We start from the raw sequence: 17,297 nt of genomic DNA, 5'->3' as shown, positions 1-17,297 counted from the left end.
AGAATAAAGTGCATATTACTTGCTGCTTCTACGTTCCTCTGTATAAAGCTTCAAGATGCTTGGATCCACTTTGGGCAGGATGCAAATGTACTTTATCATCCTATTCCGTATAAGCACTTTTGAAGCTGTAGAGGTTGTGCTGGAACAGCCTTGTTAGACCTGCTCATGTGCTGCTCACTGGACAGCCTGGCAAGACTGCTCTGGTTAGTGCCCTGACTACTCACAGTTAAGGCTGCAGCTGATTGTGTTTTGACTCTAAATCAATGTTTACTCTACCTGTTTTCACCCCTGAAGTTTCTTTGCTCAGAGTGATCCCTGAATTAGTTACCAGATACCTTCCAGACCCAAGACAAAAAGTGAGCATTTTGTAATCCTCTTTGATTTGTTCCAGTATCAAAGGAAACTATTCGAGATCCAGCCTACAAACTCCTCATGACTGCTTTATGTACTTTATGTATTTTTTTATTCGTATCCCTTTCAGTGTCATCTCTAATTTAGAATTCATTCCCAGCTTGCATTTGTATTCAAAGAGTCAGTCTGCCTGACCAAGAGGTTCTTCGTTCTTAAGTTTTTACGTGGGACTGGTGGAAGTTAGAAGCTGGTGCTTCTTGTGAAAACAAGACCTTGCCTCTGTGAATTGCAATGGAAGCTGGAAGCTTTCACCACGAGCACCAGCCAGTCGTACAAGCAGGTGTGAGAGACAAGGGAACAACTCCCAAGCTGTGGTGCTGCCTGATACCTGTAGAGCTAAACGGCAACAACAGCTCTAGCTCTGAACTTGAGTCTTACCTATATTGACAGTGCATCAGCTCTCACATCTGTAGAGCTGATATAATGCTCCAGACATGCAGTAGTTCCTATTGTCAGATTCCAGCCAAAGAAAGTGTGTTTTTTTTCTAAATGTCAGGTGTTAAAGCATTTTGGAAATTTTTGAATGTGAGCAAATTGTTCATTAGCATGTTGTTGCTTGCTACAGTTGCAGAACTTGAAAAGAGGTGATCAGTTATGCAAAGGTCACAGCGTATATGGAGGCTTGTGTTTGTTTCACTCAACACGTTTTAACTTCAAAAGTGAACAAAGGAAAATCAGCTCCTGCCAAACTGGTGTTTACGTGTCATGACAAATTCAGTTAGACTTCACTGACTGGCCAGAGAGTAGCTCTGAAAGGTGTTATGTTTTGAAGCTGATTCTATCTGAACCTTTACAAAATGTTAGCAAATTTTCAAATACAAGAGACACATTTTCCCCAGAAGCCTTTGGGAGACCTTTAGGTCTCCTACTTTGAAACAAAGTTTAAAATTTCCTATTTTGTTGAAACATTCTTCCACTTTAATATTTTGTCTACCATATACAGTATTTTAATATTTTAGGAGTATGAAGAGGTCTGTAGGGTTTTTTTCAGATATAATTTAGTATTGCCTTAGTAGCAACAGTGCAGGCAGGTAATTATTAGGAGAAGTTATTGTTGAGATTAATGGTTTCCTTTTAAACAGAAAAGTAGTTTGTGTTGTTAACAGAGATTCTTCAAGGCTCCGACATGAATTTCTTTATCATTTAGATTTTATCTGGTTTGCCCTTGTGGAAGCACAGTATATTGCTTCTAGAACTTCTTATTCTTCTCACTGATGTTTATCAACAATACTCACTAAAATGCCATGAATCTACTGTTAAAGTTACTTGTTTAATTTTATAAACTGGATAATAATACACACTACAGTTCTAAAATGCATTCAGAGGTTCAATTGGAGTGATTCTTTCATGGCTTTAAAATGTGAACAGTAAGGTATAACTATTACTTTTTTTGTAGTATTTTCTAAGCACTGTAGCTTATTTGAACATCTCAGGAATTCCCTTCTATACGTGGTTGTGTCATTTTTTATTTTTTTTTGGAAGTGTTTTTTGGTTAATTTGTTCCTAAGGAATTTAGGAAAAATGTAGTTCTCATTTTATATTCACTATTCCACAACAGGTTATGTAGACTTGTGAGAAGGGGTTTGCCGTTACATACTTTTATTCTAGTAACTGTGTCTTTGAAGTAAGTCCAGTGCGGACAGTTATCATATCAGGTATGAAGCTCATGGGTATGTAACTGGGGTGGCAATTCCTGAACCCTTCAGCTGGCAGGCACAAAATTTGTTGAATCCAGGTATGCATTTCTGATACCAGAGGCAGTCACAAGATGCACTGCGTTGTTCAGATGGTGCAAAGTAGTTTACAGTGTGCATGGCTCAGTCATTGAAACCTGGGGAAAGCTTCAGGGATATCTGGGAAATAGCAAAGTGTCATCTCCAGGACATTGATTATAGCAGCCCAGTTCATTCAGTATGTCTAGTTTGTATTGTACTCAAAACTTTTATGTTCAAGCAACAATGGACACTGGAGCTTTGTGATGCTTCTACTGCTGTCATATAATGTGTATCTGCTGGTCTGCTTGCAGAGCAATCTGCTGCTGGTGGTGAATGAGAGCATGACCAGCGACTAGGCAGAACGCTTTTATCTTCCATGAGGTATGATATTAAGACTTTGGGTTTAGAGGCGATGTTTCTAGTTTACGGTCAGTTCTGGAGCCATTTCAGAAGTGCAGTTTGGGAGAAAATTCAGTTTCAGACTTCATGCAACCCAGTCAGTTCAGTATTTAAGGATGCACAGAGCCATTTTCATGTATGTCTGTGCCAACCCCATTTGATGAGGGACAACAGACATGTTTTGGCCATTAGCAGTAGGGGGCGTTTCCACGGGAAACTAGAAACTTCCAGCACTCTGATCCGTTTCTGCTGGAAGGCGAGCGGGTACATATGTAAGGCTATAAAGGAAGTGCTTACTTCTTACTGTCAGTGTGCCTGTGTAATTTTGCATGCACAGAAGCTCACTGATACTTTCAAATATATTCGTTTCTGGTGGGAACAATTAGTTCTCTGCTAAGTAAAAGTGGTTATATTTTTCATCTCCAGAAGGGGGCTTTTCTCTGCTGTAAAGAATATCCTTGGTCCATTGTCACTGTCCTGCACAAGTATGGTCTAGTTGAGAGACCAGTGAGTGTCAGTGACACAGCTGCAGATGTGAGGGAGGAAGACTTGTCTTTTTTTCACTTGCTTTTCCCTTTTCATCCCTTTGACCTCTCTCCTGCTGATGACTTGCTTCCATTTCTCATCACGAAATGACGATGAAGAGCCTTGTCTGACAGTATTTCAGGAAACAAACAACTGCAAAGCCTACCTGCAGGGCAGAGGCATGCTGACACAGGTACTGCCTAGCCGTAACTCGCAGACATGAAGCAGCAAACTCAAGACAGTTCACTCATTCTTCGCTCTTGCTCTTTCCCTAAGATAGTTGCTCTGACAGTCAACGTAGCACATCGTACGCATCAAGGTAACCCCCTCTTACTGCGGGGCTTGGATGCAGTGCTGTGTGCTCATCTCCCCTGGCTGCTTGTGTTGCTCTTACCCAGTGCCTGGTCTCTCCCTGGGAGCATGTTCTCCCTCCTCCTGGCTTGTAGGTGGCAGGACTGCAAGTACCAAGCTTTGGTACTTGCCATCACTTTGTCATCAAAAGTGTAAGCAATCTTCTCAGCTCTAGAGTAGCCGCTATTGTCCTTCACTTTCTACTACACAGACAAGAGATTTTCCTACAGCTACCAGCTGTGTACGTTGCATGTGTTTCCATCTGCTGGAAGATGCTGTTGCAAACGGGATTACTGTAGAAGTGTCCAGCAGCTGTGCTCTGAACAATGCTCAGGGTTTGGCAGGTGTTACTTGGAGCACTCTTAGCAAAAGACGTTTCAGTGTTTTTCACATTCACAAAGTTAAAAGTGCTAAATGGTTGTGACATACTGGTGGAGGCTGGAGGGCTGGCATCCACATCTGGGCATCTGGGATCTGCAGGTAAGCGAGATAGATCAGCCTTCTTCAGCCTGGACAAGACAGTGCTACAAGAGAATGCCAGTAATCTTAGTGGTCTTGATAGCTTCTCGTGACCAAGATCAATGACTGTCAAACACTTTGTGTTGATACAGAGAAGATTTTGTTTAAATTTAGTCTTTTCCTGGAAAGCATAAAACTTTAATAAAGGGAAATGAACTTGGATGATAATTTTTGTTCGTAGTTACACTATTAGTCATCAGTAAGCAGTTTTTGCTTTTCTTTGCACTCCCTTGCCACCATACTTGGTGTAAGTCTTCATGCAAGAGACACGCACACTCTTCAGCAAGCTTCATACAGAATATAAATGTAGCAAATGTTTCTAGTGATGTAAACTTGTTTATTAATAAAGAACAACAAAATATTTTTATTAAACTAAGGGAGGAATCCGTAAGCTTGGGAAATGTTATATGCAGTGTCTTTCACCTAGCCTGTCTATGCATTCTTTGCCTGTAAGGCCTCTGTGATGTAAGTATTTTGCTAGATTGTTCATACAAAATAGACATATCTGAAGAAGTGTTGCTTCAGATGTGTGTTCTTCTGAATATTCATGAAATGAAGAAACTAGAACTGACATTTTTCACACTGGTAAAATTCTTCTTGGCTCCCCAAATCTAAGAATTATTCTTCTCAAAGGGACAGAACACATACATATTTTTCTTAAACTATAGTCTGTTTCCATCGCATTTCAACTTGAAACATATTTGTGCAAGGATAATTAGATAGACTAGGACTCTGTCATTTACTTATCTTGTACTAAATTTCTCTTTTAAGCTTATAGATTTAGTTTTAAAAGCTCTCTCCACAGTTCAAGATGCACTTTGCAGAGTATTGTTAAATAGATTAAATCCAAATGCAAATAGAGAAATTTCATTTAAAAAAAATCAAGCACACAATTCAAAATCTATTAGTAGTAAAAATAACACAATATTGGAAAAAAAATTTGCAGCTGGGGTAGATGGGGAGATAGAAGGCATCTGAGCAGAAAATTAATCTTGCTGTGAACAGATAGTTCTCAACACTGTTTTCTGTCTTAGAACTAGGAATTAATACAGTGAATTCATTGAAATATCTTAATTAGAGCTATGGCTATGATTTTATCTTTAAAGCCTAGGCATTGATAAGATCCAGTACTTAGAAATTGAATTTTTTTTTTATTCTTACACCATTCTCAAAATTAAGATTGATTTGATCTGCCAGCATGTGACCTTTACAAATCACAACACTACTTTATCATTTGATCTTTTTTCTGAAGAAAAACTACTCAGATCACACAGCTACCATCTATTATTATCTTGGAATCAATACATTCCTTGTAAAATTCTCTACTTTCCCGAAGTTGCTGTAAATAAAAATGTATGATATGGAAGTGATTTCTTTAGGACAATTGTTGTGAACGTAAGATTTGATAAATATACAGTATTTGAAACAAAACACAATTTGATTTGAAGAGTCAGATATTATGAAGAACTTATAAGCAGTAGATTTTATTTTGGAAGTATGGAGATGGAAATATTTTTTCAGTGGATATGATAGTTATTTTTGTTCTGTATGTCTCAAAGAGCAGTACACAATTGTAAACCAGCAACATTGTGTGTTCGAGTAATCTGCTTTTCAAGCTAAACAAAATACTTCCTGCATGTGAGAAATCTTCACTTACCTATAAGTTTGCAATTTTTTTTCAATTATTTCCTGAGTCTTCATTGCTTTTTCTGACTTTATCCAGAAAAAAATGTGTGTTTTGTAACTGCTATTAATACTGTTAACATAATATTTAAGCATGTTCTTTCCTTTGTATATACTGATTCAGGTCTATATTCTGCCTTTTTCAAGTATATGTTATGGCATTAAAGAAAAGAAAATCATAGATAACCTACTGTTTGTTCATGTGTTTTCCTCATAAGGACAACCTCAAGATACCAGTGTCAACAAATGTGGGTGGATTGCCATGCTGAGTTATGCAGCAGTACCTGCATAAATGCTGAATCTTAATGAAAGAGTAGTTTTAACTACTTTATAGGTAATATTTTTTGTTTTCACTGAGTTCTTACATCAAAAAATAATAATACATTTTTCATATTTACGCCTTTTTTAAAATACAAACTGTTTTCCCCTTGCGAAAACGCCATTTTCCACCAGAAGGGGGAGTAGTCTCAACTGGAGAGACTTTTTTCCCCTTTTTTTCCTATTTAATGATGGGAGCATGAGAATTAACAAATTCCCTGCAGTGTGCTTTGAGCTCTTACAGAAAATGCTATATTAAAACCAGCACTCTCAGTCTGTGAGAGAAACTCCCCCTGGACCACTAGGTCCAAGCATGCTCTATGGTGGTTTATGTGCTTCATATCCTTTTTCTTTCCTATCAGTTGCTTGATGATACTCATTGTCCTACATAAACTAGCATGTAGGCACACTGGGGGTGTAAGAGCAGAGCCAAAGTAACTCACCACCACCAAAAGAGGCCCTTCTCTGAGCTATGCCATTTCTTTCACTCCTCACACCAGCTCTGGTATTCAGCACAAATCTATTTCTTCGAGTTGAGGAGCTTCCATGTGGGGAGGTAGAAGGAGAGTTTTCTGTAGGTTTCCCAGAGAAATAAGACACTGTTACAATAAAATAAAATTAAGGGGGGGGGGAAAAAAAACATGCAAGAGAGGAAAAAAAGGTGAAAAAGGTGTTTATGCAGTAAGATTAAAATTATGAAATTGCCCATTTTTCAGCCGTGTTTTTCTGACTGCCTTCTTGCTACTTGCATGTCTTACAACTGTCCATAAGAGAGAACCTTATTCTAAGTGAATGTGTGAACTTCCCTCTTCTGGAAACCAACGGGGGTTTTTTCCTCACATACTACCTCTGTGGACTCATGAAAAATTAACCTAGCAAAATAAATCGGCTTATTTTCTAGCTCATCCTGATGTACGACTACTAGATAAAGCACTGCAAGTATACAGATTGGGTAGAAGGGGAGTGGGCAACCACTTTTGGCAGTGGTCTCTTGGTGTTTGAATTAAAAAATGTTGCAGCATTGTGCTGCTGGCATATCCTAAAATAAAGGTACAAGAACAACTGTACTGGTCAGGCCAAGCATTCAGCTAGTTTAATATTCTGTTTCCTTCTGTGCACCTATGTGAAAAGGTATGAAGAAATCCTTATTTCCTGAGTTGTTAAGAGCCAGTGAACAGTCGTATCTTCAGTCTCAGTTAATTTTGTTGCCCTGCTATTCATCTCTCATTACTTTTTAGCACAACTGTCTGTGGGACCTTGCTCCACAGAGGAAACATTTATTCATACCCTGTTTTGCTATTATCTGTCGGTTGGTTTGTCTCTGGGAGTATTTTCCCTGTTAAACCATAGCAGCTTGCGTTTTTGGAGCCTGTCTTGCAAGGATTATCAAATGTCTCCTTTATTGTGTTCATTTTACTTCTGTAAAAAAATTTCTTCTAGAGATTTGGAAGATCTAAGAGAGAACATTTATGGACATTTGAGTATTCTCCACTACATCAACGGAGTATTGTATATATCTTGTGTGTGTGTATATAGATAGGCAAACCATGCCTTTAACATTTCTTCACAATTACAGTTATTTTTTAAAAATCTGAACTTGGTCATTGCAATTCAATGAGCTACTGAGCTACACGGAGTCTAAGACATGCACCTCTTGTCCCTGTTGCAGTTGTCTGACAGATGTCTCCAGGACATTGTTCTCAAAAGTCATCAAAGTGTTAGGTCATTGGGGACCAAAAAAAAAAAAAACCAAACAAAAAACAAACAAACAAACAAACAAAAAATCCTTCCACAGGATGAATTCAGACTTTCCCATTAGTTGATCTCTATGCTTGTGCTTTTATTGTACTTACATTCTTATGACTTCCTAATATTCTGAAGTAGTTTACAGTTTGGAGGAGTTAGAAGACAACATCTATAAAACTGGGGATGAAAAAAAATCCTGTGTCCTCTTGCAATTATCTTAATGTTCCTGTTTGTGATCTTTTTTTTGCAAGGAGTACCAGTCTTGCTACACGCAGGGAGAAAGTATATTTTTTCTAAGGTAATATTATAATCTTAGAAGGTCTCCTAACATAAACATTGAAAATTTGCTGTTTTGTTGATCACAACATTTTGAATAAAGGAAAAAAAGTTTTACATCCTTTCAGTTACCTAGAATACTCAGGGCCAGGTAACTGGTCTTGTCTTCAACTGTATTCTGAAAAAGCTGGTAGAAAACCTTAAAAATTCACATTTTACCCCAAACATGACACACAGTAGCTACCCATCATGTTACTCTTTTCAGGTTATGATCAAAGTGGGATTATTCGGATCATTTGCCTTGCAGGGAAAGTTTGAAGATCACTAATGAGAAGGTACACATTATTGTAAACTGAGCAAGCTTTATATGGGAAGGAGTGAGGGATATTGAATTCAGCAGCTCTGTAAAACCCTTGTACAAAAGACACCTTCTTCACGAGTCTGTTGGGTTCTGTGTCTGTAACGTATGCCTGAAATAATTCTCCTCTTTGCATGAGTTAAATTCAGTGGTTCGCAGTGAAACCTGAAGAGTACATGGAGTGGGAAGAGCTGTAGGAAGAGGATGGTTGCAGCCCCTTTGCTGTAAGCTTGGCTTTGGGGGCCTGGGGTTGTAGCAAACCCTGACTTGCAATGGAGGATGGGAGGGAAAGCCTCTGCTTCCTCCAGCAACTGCTGCTGGCTCCCACTGGGAGAAAAATCAGTGAAGAAGGTGTATAAATTGATAAAGATTCCAAGACTGGGAGAGAGAGGCTTATTTTGACACATAAAGGTAAATTTGTATATATTTAAGTAGTTTACATTTCCCAAGAGAGTGCTTCATGCCATAGTTTACATGTATCTTTTACTGATGGTTGTGATTTGTGATTGTTTTCTCTGTTTGAAACATGGGTTTCAAAGCATTACGCACCAGTGGAGCTTCACTGACAAGTATTTTTTACACTAAATAAGCTTGCTATTATGTGTTCTTTATGTAGTTGTTTGTAATCCAACTTCTAAAAAAGGGAAAAATTGTCATAAATTTTAATCTGTGTTGTCTATTAGGTTTTCTTTGTTGTCATGAAAAAGTGTATTTGGAAAACTCTTGAGAGGCACCATATGAACCTGAACAACTAGATATGAAAATATTAGGGGCTTTGTATTAGGTGCTTTAGACATTCTCATACAATTCTGTTCAATATTTTTTTGTATAGAATCCAGAGCTGCATGTGGATTGTAAATGATTATGGGAGGCAATTAAGTAGCAAAGAAACAAACAGCTATGGTAATTATAGATAGTTTCCATACAGTATGTTATAAACGATGTTTTTTTCATACTCATCGTGAATGCTGAGATTCTGACTAATCACTCTAAGGTAAGTTGTCAAAGCTTATTTAAAATTGGAATACAGGAATGTAAATCATTCAGCAAGCAAGACAATTTTTTCACAGCAATAGGCTAACTCATATACGTAAGTGTGTGACCTTGAAAATTGTGTGTGTAATTTTGTTTTAGACATTAGGCTCCTTGCTGTAGTAAGATTAAGCATATATGTAAGCATTAGCAGGTTTAGCAGCATATGGCTGTGTATGCATTCGAAAAATCCATTTGTTACCATTTTTTTTTATTTAATGCCTGTTTTCCTCTGAGCCTCGACCATAGTGCCCTCTTCCTTCCTCCTCCCCCCTCCAATAAAAATTAATGAACAATGTTTTCTACTGCTTACCAGTAAGCTTTAATGATCTTAGTAAAAAGAGACAAGCAATTAATTTGTTGAAATTCTTCCATTTTTCAGCACACAGTTTAAAGTGTGACCGTATTATGGAGAGACAATGGGAATCTGCTAAATAACAACTTAAATACAAATATGTTTTAAGATTTCATTTTGACAATACATTCACTGAACTTACAAACTTTAAAACAATTAACGATGCAAATCTTTCATGTGGGTGTTTTCTATCATTCATGAGTGTGTTCAAATTATTTCAGAACGTAGGAATGAACCTTAAACTGAGATGCTTTACTTGATTTGATTTGTTACTGACAGTTGTGTATATTTCCTAGATGTTTCTTTCAAAAAATGCAACAACTGAGATGTAAAATCCTAAAAACAGTATCAAAATTGGTAGTGTCTTACATTAATGTTTCTGTTATGTGTGCTGGCTGTGTTTGAACAACAAATTAGAAATATTTAATTGATTTTTTTTCTTAGTATAATTTGCATTGGTGCTTGCTGGCATGAAGGATATAACACAATAAATGAATTGTACACAGCAGTCATTATACCAACTGATATTTCTTGTTTATGGCTGAAGATAAGTTCTTAGCTCTTTATTTTCATTTGCCTTCCTTTTCCAATATGGTATGTCAATGAAGATTACTGGTGGTAAGCAAGTTCAGCAAAAAAATTTGTGTTCATGAGCACTGGTTATCAGTGTTCATTGCAGCAGCCTAGAAGGACAGGGCTCTGAGCTGGGCAGTAAAACCTGCTGGTAGAAATTTATTTAAATTCATTGGATTGAATGAAATGCCTCTTCTGCTCTGCTGCTCAGTTTCCTTCCACACTTCACCAGTAGAAGTGGGAGAAACCCAAACTTTGACTCTCTTCCCAACAAGGAAAATCACCAAAAATTGTACAGAGCATGGTGTTATTAGTTGTTATTGACCTGAGACAAAACGTTGGGGTAAAGGAGTCAATTACTTCAATTTCTTAAAAGTCTTGGTCTAAATGGGAGCTACTGTGCCGACTGATCTGTTGAACATAGTCTATATTGAGCTTACCTTATTCTTTTTTTTATCTCTTGTTTATAAAACCTAAATACCTGCAGTAAACTGCTGAAATTATAGTATAAATTTCTAGATAAGCATCCTGTATGCTGGCCATCTTAGTCTGTCAGGGCCTTTAGGGGAAGTGTTTTATCCTGAAGAGGTAGGCTGGCTTCTAAGTCTTCAGTGTTCATTTAGGACAATGGGAAACAGCCTCAAGTTGTGCCAGGGGAGGTTTAGATTGGTTATCAGGAAAAATTTCTACACCAAAAGGGTTGTCAAGCATTGGAATAGGCTACCCAGGGAAGTGGTGGAATCACCATCCCTGGAGATATTTAAAAGACTTGTAGATGTGGTGCTTAGGGACATGGTTTAGTGGTGGACTTAGCAGTGCTAGGTTAACGGTTGGACTTGGTGATCTTAAAGGTCTTTTCCAACCAAGACTGTTCTATGATCCTATAGGTTGTGTGGCTAAGGAGAGTCTGCAGCTGCCTTTTGTGGACTGTAGCTCATATTATTCCCATCTGTAAGTGCAGTAGCTGCTCTGTTAATTGGTAGGAGAGTAGCCTAACAGTCGCTCATCTGAAGTGCACCCAGTGTTCTCCCTCTCTGTCAAACATACAGGCAGGATACCTGCCTGAAGTTTCAAAAAAAAAATTCAATATTCCTTTCCTTAGGCTTGTAAAAATTGCTGTATCACTTTGAATATATATAGTATATGTAAATTCTACCGTAAAAACAGATGCTTGAATTGTTCCCTTTACCAGACACCAGAGAATATCTTGTTACCCTAGAGTTGTGCAAAGGGGCCTACACGTTTAGTAGAATCTTTTAGTGCCTGGCTAGACCTACATATGCTGTTAATGTAATTTTTTTAGAGATGGTCATACAAAATGATCAAGAACTGGTCTGGATTACTCAGTTCTACGCAGGATGTTTGTAATGGGAGGTTGCAGATGTGCAGCATTTGAGAGGTGGGATGTTTATAACCACTTTTAACTCTTTGTGCAGAGTGCTTCTGACAGTCTGTATGGAACTGAGATGTTTAGGGAGCTTTTAAATTAGAAACAGACTTTGTTTTGTTCTCAGAATGATAAACATATATTTCTGATATTTTCTCTCAAGAAAATATTAAAACAAAATTTGTAGCAGATGAGTAAGTGCACACTGTTGGGATTTTTGTTGGTTTTTTTTTTTTTGTGAAATTGTTAATTTTTAGCCATATTTGGGGAGGTGTGTGGGGAGGTGGTTCTGAGTGAAGGACGCTTGGGAGAAAGGTTACCCTCCTTCAGGACAGAGTGCTGTCTTTCTTTCTGCCAAGTCTGAGAGAGGAGTTCATTGATCTCCATAATGAAGGCATTGAAAAGTCCTTCAGCAAAACCAGGGAGACCAAATGTGACCTGTTGTGATATATCTAAAGTTACTTGGTGAGAAGGAAGGAAATGGGGTAAAGATGTCAGGTAACAAACCACAGCCTGCTAGATCTTATTTAAACACTAGGGATTGGAGAGTGGGGTGGTTTGTTCCCTGTGGAGAGGGTTTGGGTTTTTTACGTTGCTTATTTTTTATTTGAAAGGGGAAGCATCATAATCTTTTTCTCCCTTAGGTGGTTATCTTTCTTGACCATCAAGTTGATTTCAGCCAGAGGAAGAAAAGAATGAAATAGGTAAAAATACTTAGATGCTATGCTCTGCTGTATTAGCTGGCAGATTTTTTTTAGTATCAAAAAAAGCTACTACTCTAGCTTCCTTCATGGTTAGACACAAACTTGTGGTTCGGTGCAGCAGTGTTCAATTGGGTGCCTGTTAGAGCTCAAAAAAATTTCAAGTTAAAAAAGTTTTAACCAATCATCTTTATTTGAAAAATGAAGCCTTCAGTATAATACAGATCAGCCTAAAAAAAGGTTATAATTTAAGTGAATGGAGAAGATTCAAGTAAACAGTAATTAGTCCCTTAAATACTATATTGTATAAATCTGTCTTGCCCTGACAGATACCATTTCCAAATAAAATTGCGTATTGCTTGTTTATATATTGACAGCCTTCCAGTGTACTTTTTAATGACAAGATTAAAGAGGAAGTGGCAGTGAACTTAGTCTTTTAAAAAATGCCTGAAGGGGAGTATTCTCAAGTGTTAGTCTTTGGAAAAGAGGCGATTATACTGTTCATATTTATTTTTAATAAATGTTTTTCAAGTACCACTGTTTCTGTGCATCAGTACCAGATTGCCTGGTTGCAATACGTATGCTGACATCTGTCTACTTTATAATTAAACATAGGCCTACTGTACATCAAGTACCTGAAATAGCTACAGCAAACATGAGTGCTGGTACTGTGTGTATAACCACTGAAACTTGTCATTCCTCTGTGCTCCTGTTATTTTTGTACTCTAAGCTAAACAGACTAACTGCTGCTAAGAAGCTGTCAGGGGATGCATGTCAAACTCTGGGTGTATCACGTGATCGGACCAGTGCTGGGATGGAAAAGTCAGTAGTTGGAAGGGGAAAAGAAGTGACCTTTTTCTCTCAACATTGTCTTTACACTGAAAGGAACAGATGAGATTCTGAATTATTCACAGTAGTCAAGGCTTATAATCATTAGCAATGGTGGCAGCAGCAGAGTATTGAGACAGGGGTTGAGTTGTTTTGTGAAAATGCCTGATTCTGAAGCTCATCACAGGATTAATTTCACAAAACTGTCTCTGGGAATTTGGGTATTTAAGGTCCGTGGGAGTGAGGGGAGTTTCTTCCAAAGGATCAAGAAAGAGAATATTTTCTTCTTACTTTTGTAAGGATTTGTGTTGAAATAAAGGTTAATACTAATCACAGGTCTTACGCGGTAATGGAACAAAGCAGCTCCGTGAAAAGGGTTTGCTGTTTCAGCAAGTAATCTTTGTGAGTCAATTACAGTGATAGTAATAAAGCAGATCTTTTAACCCACAATATAATTACTAGATATATAAATTACCTCTCCATCTAAACAAATAAACCAATTCCCATAGCAGTAAAATCTACCTCAAACAAAAAGAGGCAGTAAGACTGTTTTGGTTATAACTGATATGTGGTGGAAGGTAAGGCTTTTCTTGTTGCCATGTAGAATTTTGGCTACTTAAAATACAAACTGTTTATTGTTTCCTTGAAGTAGTTAGCTATTAACGATACAGTGTTTAAAATTCTTTTGTTTCAGTAGGTCAAATTTAATACTACATTCTCTGAAGTTTCTTCTCCTTTTTTCATTCTGAAAGCTATTGATCGTTATGAATTTGGAAAGTGAGCACTTGGATGCAGTGTGTAATAATTAGGGCATGATTTAGCATGCACGTCATTAGTGTCCTATGGCAAACACTTGTCAGTCAGACGCTATTACCCAAGTGAGAGCTTGTGTGGCGGCATCCGTTATTATTACTCTCTACTACATGTTAGTAAAGACAAAGCTTTTGCATATGGAGAGAGTAAGGAAAAAGCAGTGGAAAGTGGCAGGAGAGCTAATGATCTACAGCTCTCAGGAACCCTAGTTTTTTAAAATCTTCCAAAGCTTTTACAGTTCTCTATTTGCTTTTAAAAGCCATTCTTTGTGGATGGGAAGATGCGCTTTATTGATACACTCTGAATCTTCTTAAGATAAAAGGGCACACGCCGTAGATAAAGAACTAAGAATTTCCTAGTAGTTCAGTTAATGTTTTAACAATCTGATGACCCATAGTAATGTAGAAAAGCCTCTTTAATAATACATTTTAAATTGTTAAACAAAACGTCCAAGTGCCTACCCCTTTTTGATGTTGCACTCACCCTCCCAGTGTTCTTCTGTGTTATGAGGGTGGAAACAAAATGGTGGGTGTGGGGGAATGTTTCTGAGGAGTCACCAGCATTCCCTGCCCTCCACCACAGGGAGCATGGTGGTCATGGTGGGGCTGGCTTCCTTCTTGATCTTAGTCCACTTGGGGCTGTTTTTGTATGTTTTATTGTATCTTGGTTTATTCTCATTCATTCCCAGCTCGGGTTTTGAAAGTTGCTCCGAAGCCTCCCCCAGCCCCTGCTGACATAAAGGGCTTCTGGTTGTTACCCAGTGACTGCTGCAGGGTGTTAGACTTCCCCCATGGTATTTTCAGGGACAGGCTAGGCAATAATTGCTCAACCACCTGGCAATTGTTAAAACCAGCTCAGGTCAGACAGCTCGTGAGACCCTGCGCTGCCAGGTCAGTGCAAAGCCTCTGGCCTTTCACTAGCATTGGCAAGAATCATCTTTGTTGGGCTACTTTGTATACAGAAATATAATTAGATTAAAGCTTTCTGAAATCATGAGCATCTGGCTCGTATTTCCTGTCTGAGGGTACCGTGTCCGTCAACACTACCAAATGCACTCAAAACAGATTGACTAAAGTAATACCTGCAGGTCAGAAACTTCTTATTTAAACCTGGCTAAAAAAATTTTTTTTTTAATGCTAAACCAAAGTAGATACAAGAAATAAGCTAATGCTGTGCTGCCTAAGGAGGAAAAAGTAGTCTCATTTTCTTCAAACCCTATCAAACTCCTCCTTGTTGCTCTCCTGGCTTCCTGACTCTCCCGTGTGCCTCACCAAGGCCTGGCATCAGCAGGAGAAGTGTGGGATGATCGCTTGTGCATTCAGGCGTGTTTGGTCATGGAGCGCTGGAGCACAGGTTTGCTCCTCTTGGATGAGTGTTTGAATGAGGGCATCTGTAAAGGGGAGAGGAGGGAAGGGAACACTGTTATGGTTGCTATTGCCCTTCATCTTCCTTTTTTAAAAAAACAAGAAAAACTGTTCTGTTTGATATTTCCCCCCCACCCCCCCCCAAATAAGTTTTAAACTGAATTCCTTGTGAGCATCTGCCAAATCCTGTTGGCTTCCTCTTCAGTCAATAGGGAGAACATAGACTCCCTCAAAAGACTCGCATTTCATTCTTTTCTGTCGTTGCATGAAAGACCCAGACTCCAGAATTTTTATCACTGTGTTTCTGGTAAATGGTACTTTACAAGTCTGAATTATGTCTTGTTTGATGAAGCCAACCTGCTTCATGATTTTATGGATAAGGCATTCAGAAACTGAGGCTGACAGATTGCTTTCTCAGAAAATTGTATTGTGTCCTATCACAAGTGTGGCACACGCTGAACTGCTGTGCTTAAGCTTTCAGGACTGACATCCTAGTGAGGTAAGATACTACTTCATTAGTTGCTTATATTGTAGCTGTTACTCAATGACTGTGACACAATCTCTAATTTTACAATTTTGCAGGACAGTCACTGCCCTTTAAACCAGTCACGTACCAGCCAGTAGTGTGTTTGTTGCTGTTGCCATGTTGTTGTAAAAGGTAACTAAATGCTTAAATAGGAGGTGGAAGATGCAGCCTCACAGCAATGTTTTTGACTTGCTGATAGATAGCACTTTTTCTCTCTGAGACAGCAGCTCCTGATAAATCTGGCACCTCTGCCAAAAGCTACTAATTTCTCCTTCAAGTACACAGGAACGTAGCCCTGTGGGGATAACAGGTAAGACAGTACAGTTAGCAATATTTCACTATTATTAGTGATGCTGGTTTTGTTTCCATAATAAATTTCACTTTGATTGAATAAAGGGATAAAAGGAATTTGGAGTCAATTACAGTTTTATGTTTTTCTAGGTTCAAAACCAGCATAGAATTTATCTCCACGATGGCATTTTGCACATTTGACTAATTGCTTTGTAACCTAAATTTAAAAATTTCCACCCATGTTTATTTGGATGGGGGAGAGTCCCTTGACTTAGGTTAGCTACGTAGTGGTTTTTTGTTATTTTAGATTCAAAAGGAGATGACTTCTAATAATACTTTGCCTACAACTTGTCCGTCATAGGTGGTTTTATATATATATATATATATATGCATATATGTAACATTTATTTTTATATGTATCTATATTTATATGCATACAGACACATTTCACTATCTTTGTAATGTTTAGTTAAGCTTTTTAAGCATCAGGGAAGCAAGATCAATTAAGATCTGATGGTTATGTGCCTAGTCAGGCCACAGTGCTATAAAATGTCTCCTCGCCTTTTCAGCCTCTCTTTTACCCACTTTGCTCTAGTCTCCATCACTGTTCTAAACTCCCCGTGCAAGTCTGTCTTTCTCTATTACAGCTGTGCTTGGTGTTTGTGCGTTTGTTTGGGGTTTTTTGTTAGCACTACTTGCTGTCGGCGTGTGAGAATTCTTTGATTACATATACTTAAATTCGGTTATATGGAGATCCTAACTGACGTAAAGAAATATTAAGATTTCCTTTACCCCTCCTGTTCCCCTATATGAAAGATAAACTCCCCAAATACCAGCATATATCCTATGTTAAATGTTTTTCTTTGACACCTGCTTCTTGGAAACCACAACTAACTTACACACAAATTGTATCCCTAATCCTGCCTGGCAGCTCTGTGCAGCACAGCAGGGCAGTCTGTGCATGAATTGGAGGTGTGGAGTAGCCCATTTATTGTTCCCAGCTGAATGAGACCCCCCCAGAAGATGAGTATGTCCAGAGATGATAGTAGAGTCGTGTGAACCCCTTCATTCACCCGGCTGGGTGTGCTCATCCTTTCACCTGGATGCGTTAAGAGCCTGTGATATT

At 38.3% G+C, this 17,297-nt stretch overlaps 1 protein-coding gene across 12 annotated transcripts in view; it reads left to right on the top strand.

Annotated features, from left to right (window-relative positions):
* Positions 1-17,297, top strand: part of TENM3 (teneurin transmembrane protein 3) — a 472,906-nt gene that overhangs the window by 122,010 nt on the left and 333,599 nt on the right. The window contains exon 2 of one of the 12 annotated variants that reach the window (XM_068403618.1): positions 12,293-12,352. The exons of the other annotated variants lie outside the window; for them this stretch is intronic. The gene's annotated coding sequence lies outside the window, so the exon portion shown is untranslated. The remainder of the gene's footprint in view (positions 1-12,292; positions 12,353-17,297) is intronic. 12 annotated transcript variants of the gene reach the window in all.

The sequence above is a fragment of the Nyctibius grandis genome, chromosome 6, assembly GCF_013368605.1.
Source record: "Nyctibius grandis isolate bNycGra1 chromosome 6, bNycGra1.pri, whole genome shotgun sequence".
Classification (NCBI taxonomy): Eukaryota; Metazoa; Chordata; class Aves; order Nyctibiiformes; family Nyctibiidae; genus Nyctibius; species Nyctibius grandis.
Note: the sequence above shows the minus strand (reverse complement) of the source record. Positions and strands in the feature narration are given on the sequence as shown.